The 15,075-nt window shown below is 40.1% G+C and overlaps 1 protein-coding gene across 7 annotated transcripts in view; it reads right to left on the bottom strand.

Annotated features, from left to right (window-relative positions):
- The window catches only part of TENM2 (teneurin transmembrane protein 2), a 1,374,704-nt gene that overhangs the window by 258,992 nt on the left and 1,100,637 nt on the right, over nt 1–15,075 (bottom strand). The gene's annotated exons all lie outside the window — the stretch shown is intronic.

Raw genomic sequence — 15,075 nt, 5'->3', positions numbered from 1 at the left:
CAGCCCTGCCCAAACAGCAAAGATAGGCCAAATAATAATTACATTTCTGCTTGCCTGAGAATTTTAACTATGCCCACTAGGACTACAGGTGGCTAGCCTGTTTAGGGCCAGAGAACAGTCTTCATTTTCCTGTGTTCTCTCCTTTCACCTCCCTTACCGGCATGAACAAGCTGAGAATAGGCAGAGGGAGATGACACAGCTCAGGGAGGACAGCTTCAGGCATAGAAGATGAGTCTTGGGAAGAGTATGGCTAGATATTACCCCACATCTTATTTTTCAAAGGAGGCCACACAACTAATTCATTTTTATAATGCATAAGACCCCCACAGTATAGACAGCTAGCTCAGGAGAATGTACATTCCAGCCACTCAGAGACTGGAATCTATGATCCGTGTGTTTCATATCTGATGCAAAGACCATTAAGATAGACCTTCACTCTTTAAGGTATTTTCAGTATACATTAGTACTCAACATGTGAGACTCACCTAGGTAAATACTGGAAGCTCACAGTCAGAAAAATGTTCTTCTAATGAGGCATCCTTACATATGCAATTTTTTGTCTCACAAAACCATTTGAGAAAGTATTTATTCAATAGGAAACACGCAGCTTAAGAATGAGAGTTTCAGGCTAGCGAGTCTCTCTTCAAACAACTAATAAATGTTGTTAGTTTCCCTTTGCAAAATTGAGGAAAGGAAAAAATGACATGCATACTCTTATTTTGCAACTTGAATCAAAAGAAGGGAAAAAAACCCTAAACCCCTGAACTTGCATCATCATTTAATTTGGAGGAGGGAGGCAGGGGTCTGACAGATTATTGGTTACAAAAATATATTATTTACACAGCATGAATACAGCATATGTGCTGCATGCAATGGAAGTGAAGGGATTATGTGCACCGAGCATAGTGTCATGCTGCAGCCATTTTTTCCCCTGCAAGGAATAATTCGGTGGCTCAGAAGATGCAGAATGCACAACAAAGCAGTGTCATTCTCATGACATTAAACAGCCTCCATGTGCAAAAATCAACAGCGAAGATTATTCCCACAGCTGAGGCCAATAACGGGTTGCCAGTTCCACGAGACTGGTGGCTCAGTTACCCCTGAAGAGTTTGCAAGCTGGCTCTCTGAGCCATAGACAAGAATAGGAGTCCTCAGATTACTCAGCTTTACTCCAAATTGATGCCTTTTCCCCTCTCCATGAACTGCTCAAATGCAAGTCATCCAGTTCAAGGCAGAAAAATTCCCATTTTAGTTTTTGCATAATGCTGGATTTAAAAGGGCCTTCTGTAATACTTCTACGTGTAAAGGGAATCTGGCCTTGCAGAGGCACTAAACCATTAAAAGGAGATTCTTTAAATGATAAAACCTCAGTCAAGGTCATTTACAAATTCAAACCTTAAGTTCAATAATGTCTTACCAGTAGATGACACAATTACAAGGAAAAAAAAATGTTTTTATAACTCAGCAGTCTTTTTCCCCAGGTTATCAATTTTTAAATACAGAGCAAGGAAAAATGTGCTTGTGAGACAATCCTGAACACATAAATGTTTCAGATCAGTTTTACTACATGCAAAAATATTGCAGAAATTTTCCTTTTTTCTTCATACTGTGACTTGATGTAATTTAATTGGCCTTTTGATTTTTCTTAGGATAAAGTATATGGCAGAGAGAAGGTTGAATACATTCCATTTAAAGATATAGAGATGGAGTCATTCCTGCTCTTCTTGGCTTATGTTGGTGTAAAACCATTAGTCTCAGTGCAGCTATATTAGTGTGAAAATGGAATAATGCAATTGTGAATGAAGCCCAGATTATTTTTTATAACAATTCTACTTCAGAAAAGTCTCAAATATAACCCAATGAACCATGGACCTGAGCGGCACTTAAAAAAATTCCTTCAACAATGTAAAAATGTTCTTAATGAAACCTACCTTTCAGCTTGTCTCTTAGCAACTGAAAGGGCTCTTTAAATAGATTGCCAGGAATGATCCTGTAAACCCTTACTCACAAAAGTAAATCTTATTTGCTCACTAATATCAATGCATCTACTTATGTGAGTAAGGTTTGATGGATAAGGCCATTAATGTATACATTTACCAGAGTCATCTTTGCCCTGCCCATCAAAGTGTCTCTTGTGTTTGTAACATAATTTGAAGAGACCCTCTTGCCACATTAGTCACATAAATCTACAGTGATGATGAGCAAGATACACAGCAAATTAGAGTTTACCTAGAAAAACTTAACCACTTCATGCCTAGTCCTTCTCTGGCAAAGACATGCAGGGCTGCTACTGACTTCAGCAGGAGTCCCTAATGCAAATCCGAGGCAGATTTTGACCCCTAATATTATGGTTTGGGCCCATTCATACCTTACAGCTCCAATTATGTTCTTCAGGGCTGCAAATCATGCCTGAGTACAATGGTAGTGAACTAGGAAAAAGATCATGTAATTTGTCTGAACACAAACTCAGGGCAAAATTGCTGAGAACAATGCAAGCCAACTAAAATGCAACAGCCACATCCAAAACAATACAAAAGGAGATGCCACAGAGGTGAGCGTTGTAGAAATACCTGATGACTTTGTCTGTACTTGGAATCTGTCCCATTTTCAATCATGGTAGGTAATAAGCCCTTCCGATAAATGAGGACAACTGTGATTTGTACTGCGGTAGCTTGTGCAATTTAAAGCAGGAGTAAGCTTCACAGCAGTGACTTTCATTGTCTGCCTGATGGAGTGGGATTGCAGCAACACCAATACTGGTTGCTAACCACAATGGCTGAAATGAAGACTAACCAAGTGCAGACAAAGCCTCTAACATATAAAACACATTTGGATGGTAGGGCCAAATTTTACAGCCTTCCCTCCAGACATACCTCGTATTTTCTGCATAATATACACTTTAAATGAAACCCTCTAATCTGTAGCATGGCGCACAGTTTTCCAAACGGCAAACCAGAGCAGCAATGCCTGAATCTGCAGAGCCAAACAAACCGGACCATATCCTTTGCACTTTAGTCTTGCACTTCAGGCTTATTCCAATGTGATTTCAGGAGCAGTGGACTTTTTTTCTGTTATTATTTTAAGTCTAGAAAATTCAAGTCCTTTTTAGGCATTATGGAGTTATTCTGAAGCAATGCTAAAATGTCACTATTCTCAAAGTGAAACAGAGAAACATGGTGAAGACCATTACTGGGGGACGGGAAGCCAGAAACACATGTTATAAATGTGAGAGGGGGAGCAAGCAGGCTGCTGATTCCATAAATGTAAATAGCAATACAGCAGATGTAACAAAATACTTTTAAATGCATCTTTTGTTACATATTCTTACATATGACATGTCCCTGTTCAGTGTTGTAATTGAAAAGATAGCTGAACAATTATCAGGCAGAGACAGTAACGTTACTTTTGGTGGAATGCATGCAATGTAGGCAGCAGTCCAAGCCAGTGAAAAGCAACACAAGGTAAAATATAATGTTATTCTACTCATGTATTCCTCCTCTCTCTTTGCTGAAAGTTAATATCACAGATTGATAATTATTAAAATATTTGCCTTTTAGTTTGGAGCACTGGAAATGACAAATAGCTACAAAGAAGACAGAAAGACAACTTATTATGGTTGGCCAATGTATGCTCTGACTACTCAGTGATGGCTAGAAAATGGTAGAGGTTTGCTTTTGAGTAATATATGGATGCATTAGAACAATAGTCCGCGTGGCAGCAAGGGTTAATTGATTTCTAAAGGCCTGGTCACAGAGTCACAAAGTTCTCACAGCCTTTAAGGCAGACAGGGTGTCTAGCACACCAAAGCCAACGGATATACAGATACTCTGGGAAATTGTGGACATGTACCACACTGTTCCATAACATGAGATAAGATGGCACCAGTTCACAAGGCTCAGGAGTGGTGGGCCTGGGAGTTCCCGTTTTGGTGGAACAGACTAAATTAGGAGGATACTGGGAAAGCCCAAATTAGCCTGCGTGCATGTGATGAGTCTGAAACAAAGTAATATGCTGATAGGAAAGAATGTGGACAGTATGATGACCACAGAGAAACCAAACAGCAATAGTCACCGATAGAGATTCATCAGGAGGGGAAAAGAATACAAAAGAAGGGACTGTAGAGCAACAAATGGTTCCCATCTCCAGGAGGGGTCCCTGAGAGGGGAACCCAAGGCCACATGAACAGAAGGGTCCCCAAGAGGGAAACCCAAGGCACCATGGAAAGAGGGCATACCACCAGCCTGTCTCGTCCATCCCCAGGGGTGGGGGGTGAGCCTCAGCCTCCAAACTCCAGGCTGCTGACATCTGACATTCAAGAGAGAACCTCAGAGTGAAGCTTGCATCCTGGCCAGACATACCTTGACTCTGAGGACAGCCCTAGGATTGGTAGCTATAGAATTGCCTGCATTTTTTTTTCTGTGATCACTGCGTATCGATAAATTTGCCTATTATTGAATGGAAAGGATGTGGTTGGTCTGAGGGTTCTGGGTCCCCCCAGAACAAGGTATTTGGGTCATAAATCCAGTGCCAACACTCAGTAGAACTCTTCTCTATGCCTGTTTGTGAGAGTCTGCTATATTCAGTCCCACCACACCCCTGCAGTAGGTACAGAACGCTTTTCCCATGGCTGCCGTGGGAGGACTCCACAGGCCCATACACAGTCTTTGTTGGGTTGGACTGTCTAACTGGCTACACTCAGGGCTAAAAAAAAAAGAAAAAAAGAGTCCTTGATTTGCTGCATGGTCCTAGATCAAGCCCCATTTTTAAGGAATGTCACAGTGGAGACTCGTCCCCATTTTTCTTCCCCATTCTGAGTTGCAAACACAGGCTGATTTTGTCTCAAAGTCAGAATCTTCCCTAGATGTTGAGCAACAATAAATCACAATGCTTACTTCCCAATACCAAAAAGGTTTTGGGGGAGTTGGGTAAATTATGTGCTAATAAATTTAATTCTGTCACTCTGCATGGCATATAAGGGGTGTGTGTGTGTGAGAGAGAGAGAGAGAGAGAGAGGAGGGGGAAGGAAACAGAGAGAGAGATTACTGTCTCCCAGCTGATGAATAAGAGAAGAGGGGCTTCAGCTATCTCCAGATACAATAAATACTGGCAGAATTTCCCAGGACCTGGATTGTAGTCTATTCACTCTAGCTCATTCTCTGTGCATTTTTAAGTAGCAGCAGGCAGTGAGTACCAGTGTTGATTATGCCAGAGTATAAGCACTTGAAGAGTAATCTTGAGGGCAGTAAAACCAGACACTACTCTACTGTGTTCTGCTTCATATGGACCAGCAGGCACATATCATGAAGATTTTTTGCACATTTTTGTACTCATTCTGCTGACAAAAACAGCATAAAAAGAAGGAAAAAAACCCCAGCACTGTGCTTCTGTGACTGAGAAACATAGTCATCTAGGCTTACTCATGTGCATCATAGAAACAAAAGCATACTAGTATTACACCACACCATTCTTTTCTGAAACAATTCAGGTTAGTTCCCTACTAAACATTTATCAGTATTTTGCCCTGTTCAATTTTAAATATTCTGCCAAAAGCAGAATGAACAAAAAGATTTTTTGGATTTGCTTCTGGTTTTTCTTTTTAAGTAATCTTATGAGTTATATTTACTGGCATCACACTTCTCTAAGAGGCTGTATTAATATAAGGAATTATTGAAGCATCTGATATACTGCGCTTTGTGGTTACTGTGTGCAAAGGCTGACTTTTTATTGATCAGCAATGCACTCAAACCGAACTGTGCTTCAGTCTTGTTTAGGGTTTGTAATTTCAGATATCAGGAGATGACTGTGACCACTAACATATTTAAAGGTGTGTTAAACTTTGAGTCTGCCTATTAGTTTTGACCAAATCTCATCAACAATGTAGAATAAAAGCTTGGTAGTAACCCTTAATAAGCATATATATAGTGTCAGCATGTAAAACGCACACAGGCTCTCTCCTGATATTTCAAATTTTCCAGAGGTATAACACCATGTAAAATATACACTCTTAGGACTTCGGTAGTTGGCACTTGGCATAAACCAAGGCATAATCATGGAAATGCAACCTTCTCAGTGAATGAAAACAGGGATAATTTGCAAAGTTAGCCAAACAGCATCTTAATAATTCTGGATACAGAAGTCAAATATGATGCTTGGTATTCTCCAGTATATGCTATCTAGATAGACTGCATGTTTCATTATCATAAGACAGTTTTCATTCATTTTGTAATTAATGCATATTACAATATAGACTGTAGTTTATTATATAAATGAATTATTTTAATGTTATCATTCTCCATAGCACGAGAGATTCAGAACCCTTAAATACTGAGAACACTCCTGGTCCATTGCTCTCTAGCATGAAGAGTTTTTGAGGAAACCTGCTGGGAAACTCTGGAGGACAGAAAAATGAATTTTCAGATCTCTGTCACTTTTGCACAAGTTATTCATTCTAAGGCTGATGGAAAACTCTGCTACAGCTGCACAGGAGATGAAACAAATGTGAAATGTTCTGTTACCAGTGAGCCACAACACACTGATTTAGGAATAAGTATTAACCACAAACTGTTTTGGGGTAATCCAGATAAAGGACTTAGTCCTGCTGTATCCATCCAGGAAATATGACTACGAAGTCATAGCTTTAAAACATTTAAGTTAAAGCAAAACATGGATTGTGTGGGCTGGTAAAATGTGTCATTTTACTTTTTGGTCATCCTAACTGAACCACAGTTTTCATGAGCCCAAAAGGAGTATATTCATTGTTTTATGAAGACAGCAATATATAGATAAAAGAAAAGATGTGTTATTGGTAAAGTCTAGTACAGACAGTTCTTCTTTATAATTATAAAGAATATATGTATGTATGTATGTATATGTGTGTGTGTGTGTGTGTATATATATATATATATATATATATTCTAATATTATAAAGGCCTAAGTCTGTCTGTCTGTCTGTCTGTAATGCTTTATTCGCACTCTGATTGGCTGACAGAAACAGCCAATCAGAGTGCTTCAAGCATGGAGGCATGCCACCATGATTCCAATGAACGGTGAATCAATAAACAAAATTAACCCCTCCTCCCCCCACACACTTTTCCTATTGATAACGATGGTATCAGCTTGATACCTTGAACTCTGGAATGTATGGGTGGGCTTGGGGTAGGTGAGAGTAGAATCTTAGAAAAATAATGAATTCCTACATGTTTCACTTGATTGTAGAGTTTGCTCCAAAAGAAGAAAACAAACAATAACAGGCAAATACTATGCTGGCATTTTACTACAAAATTCTCTTTACTAAGCTGTATTGGAAACAAAATGAAAGTTGTCTTCTTCACCTTAGAAGATAACAAGATTATTGGTACAGTGAATTTCAACTACATTGGATCCTATTTCAAATAACTTTCTTTTTAAACTTCTAATAAAAGGTACCCGATATATAGTCCTGGAGTTTGCAATTTTCTGAACATCCACAGAAAAGATCAACATTGAAAGATTCCCTACATACTCCTGCTGATATCCTTCAATCTTACTCTGCAGGAACTGTTCTCTCACAGCTTGTCTACTCTGGAAATTTAAATCATGATAACAGATGTATTAGTTAATACAAGGCTAAAACTGACTTAATACATAGTACGTTAATAAGACTGCGGCTCATTCACACAGGATAGGGACAGAAGTTACACATAAACTGGTCTAAGTCATCAAAAACTGGTTTAAACATGTAACAGACCAGAAATTCAGGGAACATAAACCAGCTTCAAAATGGCTGAAGCTCTCTGTGCCCTGAGACCTGGCTGGCCACTGCATGGTGTGGCAAGAAGTGACAATGCGGTCCTCCAGGATCTCAACAAACTCTTCATGGAAGGAAATCAGGAAGTTGGCTGCCCCAGACACCTTGTTGGCATCCCTGCCCCACACATGGATGGATTTTAGGGACTTTATTTTGGTCCAGATCTTCAGGCAGTCTCCTTGATGCCCATGAGCCACCATCTGTGCCATGACCCTCTCATAGATGGCCTGATTTTGCAGGTTGCCTTTTGTTCCCTTTGCAATAGTCCTCTCCTCTCCCCAGATTGCTATGAGGTCCAGCACCTTACTGCAGTTCCAATTAGCTGTCCAATCAGTAGGGTCCAGGGGGTGCATGCTTTGGTTCATGGTAGATAAGATGTTTGAGTTGGCAGTAGAGGAAAAGTTTCTGCTTGTTAGCTGGCATATGGTCTGCTGGCTACTTGCATGGGGTTGCAATTCTCAGGGTGGGAAGGTCACACCCCTGAAGGCAGTAGGCAGAGTTGGCTTGGTGCCAGAACTGCCTCTGGGGCAATAGAATTCAGGGGGGTGGAAAGGTTATCCACACAGGAGGGTGGGGGAGGAGACAATGTACCCTAGGATGCAGAAGCACTGCAACTTGGGCAGCCTATGGGAAGAGACCAGATGTTCATGAAAAATAAGCTGGATAACATGGATCAGAGATAAACCTGCCCTGGAGTGGTATAACTTTAAGCTGCCTAAAGGCTGCTTAAAACTAGTTTTACATGTTACTATGTGGGCAATCCAGGGATTAAGAGCTGCAGGAGCTGCCTAAAATAAACATATAACAAAGCTCTCACTTTGAGGCTTTAAAACTGTTTGGCTTAACTTCAGATCTAATATAATAGAAATTTCAGTTTGGTTATTTCACTCTCTGGCACTTACTTGATGTGGGAAGGGGAAGGGGAGAGCAAAATTAATGGGAGGGCTATTTAGATATGGAAACAGAAGTGATAAGAGGCTGGGGAACAGGACTGGCCTAGTGGTTGAGAATTTCAATGGAAGTAGGGATAATCTAGGGAACAAGATCACCTTCTGGCCTCATAGACTGGACAAAGTGGCACAAGCTCTATCCACAAGCCAGATGCCACACAGAATCAGTCCGAGGGTGCAAACCAGCATGCCAGACCCACTCTGCATGTTAAATCTGGCCCTGCACCAGCCCAATCCTGTGTGTTCAGATCTAGCTGCATGTCAGCTTGATTTTGCATGCCTGGATCTGGCTGCATGCTGGCCTGACCTCATGCACCAGCCCAATATAGCATGCTGCGGCATGTTATCTGGCCTGTGGGGCACCCTGCAGGTCTGAAAGTTTGGCAGCAAGAGAGTGGCAATTAATGCTGTCACCATTCCTCCAGAGACAAATTTCTAGATCTATGAGGAGCCCCTTGGGCTAGATGAAATGGCTCTATGGCCCATGGGCCAGAGGTGAAGTACTACTGCCTTATTCTATACATGGGTGAGAGACGGAGGCAGTAATTTTCATACATATGAGGGAGCATGGAATAGGGAAAGTTCAAAGGATATACCAAAAGGAAAAAAAATATAGTAATTAAAAAAAAAGAATAATTCCTTAATCATGAACAGCTGAGATGGGCACTACTGCATTAGTATTGGTATGTGTGATTTTTGATGCTTTTCTTAAAGTTCAAGTGAGTCTGGAGACATGATAGTCAAGGGAATTTCATTTCTCAATTAAAAGAATGGAAAAATATGTTTCTAGTCCTGACAGTCAAAGACAAAAACATAATAAGGTACAACAGAAGCATATGAAAGAAAAGGAAAATAAAAGAGCACAAAAACAATTAACATTATTATAAAAAGCAATCCCATGATTTTAGAGGGCCAGTTTCCTGTTTTTAAAAATATTTTATGGTAGTAAGACAGGAAACTCCACTGGGCTTTCTTTAGCGAGAAGTTGTGGCAAGCAGCTGGTCTTGAAGGAAATAGAATAGGCCTGGAAGCTAATACAACATGCTAACATGTCTGTTTCATCTGTTTATGATCATATACTTCAGCATCACTCCAACTAGGTCCTTTCTAAAACCGGATGTTCTTTCTTTAATCCGACATATAACACTCAGCAAATTTGAAACTGAAGTAGTAAGAGAAACTCAATAATGGAGATACATAGTATCAGTATGCCATTAAAAATATATATCTTTGTGTCACCAAAAATTAGTATACTTACCTATAAATTAATACAAAGCTAGTAATACTTAATTCACCTTAGGAATTAAGAGATACATCTGAAAAGACCTAGTGCTAAATATTATTGGCCCCAATTTATAGAAGCTCAGTGCACATAAACCAGTTTCAAAATGCTGAAACTAGTATAAGATAAACCTGGTTGAAAGTAGCACCAGATTTAACAGATTTGGGTCAAACTCATTTACGGAACTTCTGTCCCAGACCTCTTCCTGGTTTAAGTTAACAAGGCAGAGGCAAGCTCGACTGGGGATGCAGCCCAGTCTTGGGGAGGTGGGACAGTAGGGGGGGTTCCCCCACCCCAGGCAAACCCTAGCTGGCATTTGGGGCCAGGGAGGGTGGGTTAAATTTACTTTTGGCTACAGCTGTAAACTACAAATCCCAGAGGTACCTGGAAGCAGGAAGATGAAGTGATAAGCAATCCTGCAGTGTCCTGCTGCTGTAATTCTGGACTGTAAAGCCCAGAGACCTCAAGGGCAGCAGGAAGAGGAAGTGAACACAGCCAGAGAGCCATGCTCTAGAGACCACTGGCTTCTGGCCTGAGTCACTGCAGGCATGTGGCTGTATATCCTGAATCAAAGATAAATGTCTGTTCACTTCTGTTTCAATTTAATCTGTGTAGTTTAGATTAATTTGCAAAGACTGAATCAAGTCCACCTCAGGCTTTCTGACTGTCTGTACCTAGCCTTAAAGCTCACTGACTTTGAAGGAATAGTTTTATATCATCTTTCTTGTCAATCCATTCAAATGTAATTATACTGAAATGTTTAGCCTATTTAAACAAAAACAATGCCCCCCCCAAACCCTCAAGTCACTTTTTTTGCTCTTGCATAGTAAGATTACTCATAAGCAGCATGGTTCCATATTTAATTTCAATCACAGCAGCCATTCCTCTGTGGACAAAAAATAACTTTTTATTAAGGTATTCAATCTAAAACATTTCTCACACCAAATTAGGTTTGTGAGAGAGGTTTTTTTTAAAAGAAAAAATGGTAACATTTTAAAATACCTCAGTAATCAATTTTTTATGAAGTTATGCTTGCTTATTGCAGGAAAATCTAGTCCTATTGGATAGCTAGTTTCCTTTAATAAAATAAAGCAAGGAATTACAACTAAGTGTAGGTTAAAGACACAAATAATAGTTGGTATCTACACAGCCAAGGCTTTATAAAGGACAATTAGGGAAATCAATTCAAAACAAGATAAAAACATTCACTGAGGTCTTGATCCTGCAGGGGAATCTGCTGGCCTTAAACTTCATACATCAGCAGAAACTCTTAAAAGGTCTACCAACTATGAAACTATGGAACTGTAGGATTGGGCCCATATTGCCAGATTGCTTTCTAGGACTGAGATCCAATCTATTCTGGTTGAAGTAGAGAGGGTTAGTGATCTAATTCCTAATCACTAACCATAGAAAATGTGCAGCTTTTGTTACTTGCTGCAAAAAGTTGGACATTTATACACATGCTGTGGGGGGGAGCTCTTTAATTAGAGCGGCACTGAGAGCTGCTCTAATTAAATCATGGGGAGCATCATGTATATCAGTGTCCCCATGCTGAAAAATGGTGGTGGGGCGCTTTAACTAAAGCTCATCGAATGAGCTGCCCCTGCCACCATTTTTCAGCATGGAGATGCTGATACATGTGATGCTGGAGTCTGCTGGATTGTGGTAATTACCACTACAATAATTAAGTCTGCTCTGATGTGCTGTAATTACATGCGTATCAATGCATGTGTATAGGTGCCCTTTAGTTCAGGTGTTAAAAGCTAAATAAATATGGGCCCAATCCTATAGTTTCATAGTTGGTAGGGTTGAAAGAGACCTGAGCAGATCATCAAGTCTGACCCCCTGCCGTGGGCAGGAAAGGATGCTGGGGTCAAATGACCCCAACTAGGTGGCTGTCTAGCCTCCTTTTGAAGACCCCCAGGGTAGGGGTGAGCACCACTTCCCTTGGAAGTTGGTTCCAGGTCCTAGCCGCCCTGACTGTGAAGTAGTGCCTCCTAATATCTAGCCTGAATCTACTCTCAGTCAACTTATGGCCGTTGTTCCTTGTTACCCCTGGTAGTGCTTCGGGGAACAAGGACTCTCCCATTGCCTGCTGGTCCCCCTTGGCAAGTTTATAGGCAGCCACCAGATCCCCTCTATGAAACTATGAAACTAAGTACATACGAGGTGTGCATCAGGATCTGGGGGGATGCTTGTTCACCAAAGGATGACAAGGTCAAATGGTCACAAACTCCTCCAAGAACGTTTGAGGCTGGACATAAGGAAGAACTTCTTTACTGTCCGAGCCCCAAGGCCTGGAATAGGCTCTCTCCAGAGGTGGTGCAAGCACCTATTCTGGACTCCTTTAAGAGACATTTGGATGTTTATCTTGCTGGGATCCTTTGACCCCAGTTGACTTCCTGCCTCTGAGGCAGGAGGCTGAACTTGTTGTTCTTCCGAGGTCCCTTCCAGCCCTAATGTCAATGAAATCTATTAAATCTATGAAAGTACAAAATGATTTTGCTGCATCACTTAGCTAGTGATTATTCTAAAAAGAACATATTTTTCTATCAGCTGTAAAATTGTATTAGATCACTGTATAATATTAATCAGTAAAAAGGATGCCATCATCTTGACTTAAAGTAAGTTTCACAGGAAGAAGTAGACTTAGTTTCAGTTTCAGTAATTTTACTCCATCCTTTAAGTGCCTTTAACAACGCCGTGGTTATAGGACCCATTTAAAGAAAAAAACCAAAACCAAAACAAAACAAAAAACCCACCCACACACAACAGCAACAAAACCTTCTCTTTCTCCAGTGCGGAAAGACCCAAACAAATAATGATTAAGCTTTCCCCATGCTGCAGTTGATTCATGTTAATCATGTGGGCTCTTCCAATAAAATGCTTAAAAGAAAAACTTTCCAAGGACAGCAGGATTTGGCTTCATGAAAAGTATTCTCCATGCAGAAAAGGAAAATATGTTGCTAGCTTCTATGAGGTAAAGTAAGAACATATATAGTCATAGTAATAGGTACAGTAACGTTGTGATACTAGCCATAAAAATAAGACAAGTGAGATTTTTAAATTGATGGAGTCATTTTATACATGAGAACAGAAAAAAATCTGTTACAGTAAATAAATGAAAACATCTGCACATTGTAATTAGTCACATATACATTAACTGTCTTACTGAAATACACAGTGTAATTTTATCTGCTACAAGTCTACCTCTTCTATAATCTAGAGCCAAAACTGTTATTTATTTATTGTAACCTTTCATTTCCCTTCAAATCTTTGATTCCCAAAAGAAGGCTTCAAACAAACAAAAAACACTATTTATACTTAGGAAAGGTTTTAGACTGATGCATAGGATAATGCCAAGCTTATCTTTCCAGACTAATCAGAAAGTTTCATTCAACTGTTATTTTATACAAAGCAATAATCCTTCAACTTGCATCTGGCCTAGAGAACAATTAGTAATGTAATTTATTACAGAAGCCAGAACTGATGAATAACTTTGAGAATTCCACCTCTTGAGCTAGCAAAAGGACTGGTAACTTCACAAGGATCACACTTGCTGCTACAGGTAGATTTCAAAGGCATGCTCAACCTTTCCCAATAGGGTGGTAGTATGATTTCATTGTGTCAGGATGATAAAATGCAATATAGGGCACATACAGAGCTGGAAAGTAGGTTAAATCATACTTAACAAGTTATGTCTCATCAGGGAGAAGGGTGGCAAAAGGCCCCAAATCCTGTGCAGACTATCTAGAGAGATGCTGTAAAGGCTACTGTAGTGTAGCGAGAACTTCCTGTGGTATGTGTTCCTTTTCAGAAAAGAAAGTTTAAATTTCCAGCTCCTAGTCACAAAGAAAGTAAATAATGCTTGTTCCTTACCAATTTGAACATGGTTATATTGCATGTATTTGCATGTGTGTACATTGCATTTTGGGCCTACTCGTGAATATGTGAAAGAATTATCAGGGGTGTAGGTTGTAGCCGTGTTGGTCTAAGGACATAGGCAGACAAGGTTCTTTGGGTGAGTCTGATATCTTTTATTAGACCAACTTAAATAGTTGGAAAAAAAAAATTTAAGCAAGCTTTTGGGTTCAAAACCCCTTTGTCAGGCTAAGGAAGTTTCAGCAGTTGGTGTGTGCTCTTCCTGGATGGAATGAAAAGTAAAGAAGCCAGAGGCTGGGCGGGTATGCTTATAAGATAGGCAGTCAGTGAAGATGGAGACTGAGGAGTCAATGGATGAGAGACAGGCTGGGTGGGAGGGAGAGAAGGGGGATGAATAGCTGAGTTCTTCTTCTTCTTCACTTCTTCCTTGTGGACCACGACCCGGGGCAAAGCAGCCTCCTTGTCCCCCGGCACACTGACGCCCGGGGATGAAAGCCCTGGTGCACTGGATGCAGCATATTTGATTAACCGGCATCCCCCACTCCTGGGGGATGTCAGATAACAGAGCTTTTACTTGCTAACTTCAAGAAACCACATCTTGCAGCAGTGAGTCAACATCTTTAGTAGGAAAAACCTGTTCTTGCCATTAAAAATGTAGAAGTGGTCTAAAACAAAGGTTTTTACAGTTTTCTCATACTTGGGTTGTGGAGAATTGATTTCAGTAATGTAAGAATTAAGCAATTTGAATGTACAAGGGGATAACCAATATTATATGCACCTTTTAGTTTCTGTTTCAAAAGGTTCTTCAATCTCTAAGGTAAGAACAGAAGAAAATAAGATGTGCCATTCTGGGTCATACCAACGGTCCATCTAGCTCAGTACTCTGTCTCTGACAGTGGCAGGATTGTCCTCAATGGGTAACTGTCATTAACTAAAAAGAGAATAGACTGTGCCATAAAGCCATTTATCTCATTTGCCATTACCATTGTATTGATTTACTTTGCCATTGTATTTTTAAAAAAGTGTTTAAAGTGATGAAATGCAGAAAACCTACATCAACAAATGGTAGGTACATTCTTAAAGTACCCTCCTCTCCATTACCTAATATTCCAGCTTTTTTCAACCACCTATTTAACAAGTTATAAGAAAAATGTTGAGTAATAAGTTGATGCACG

The sequence above is a fragment of the Gavialis gangeticus genome, unplaced genomic scaffold, assembly GCF_001723915.1.
Source record: "Gavialis gangeticus isolate Ggan-Ray unplaced genomic scaffold, GavGan_comp1, whole genome shotgun sequence".
NCBI classification, from domain to species: Eukaryota; Metazoa; Chordata; order Crocodylia; family Gavialidae; genus Gavialis; species Gavialis gangeticus.
The sequence above is the reverse complement of the archived record's forward strand: the minus strand, read 5'-3'. Positions and strand labels throughout refer to the sequence as shown.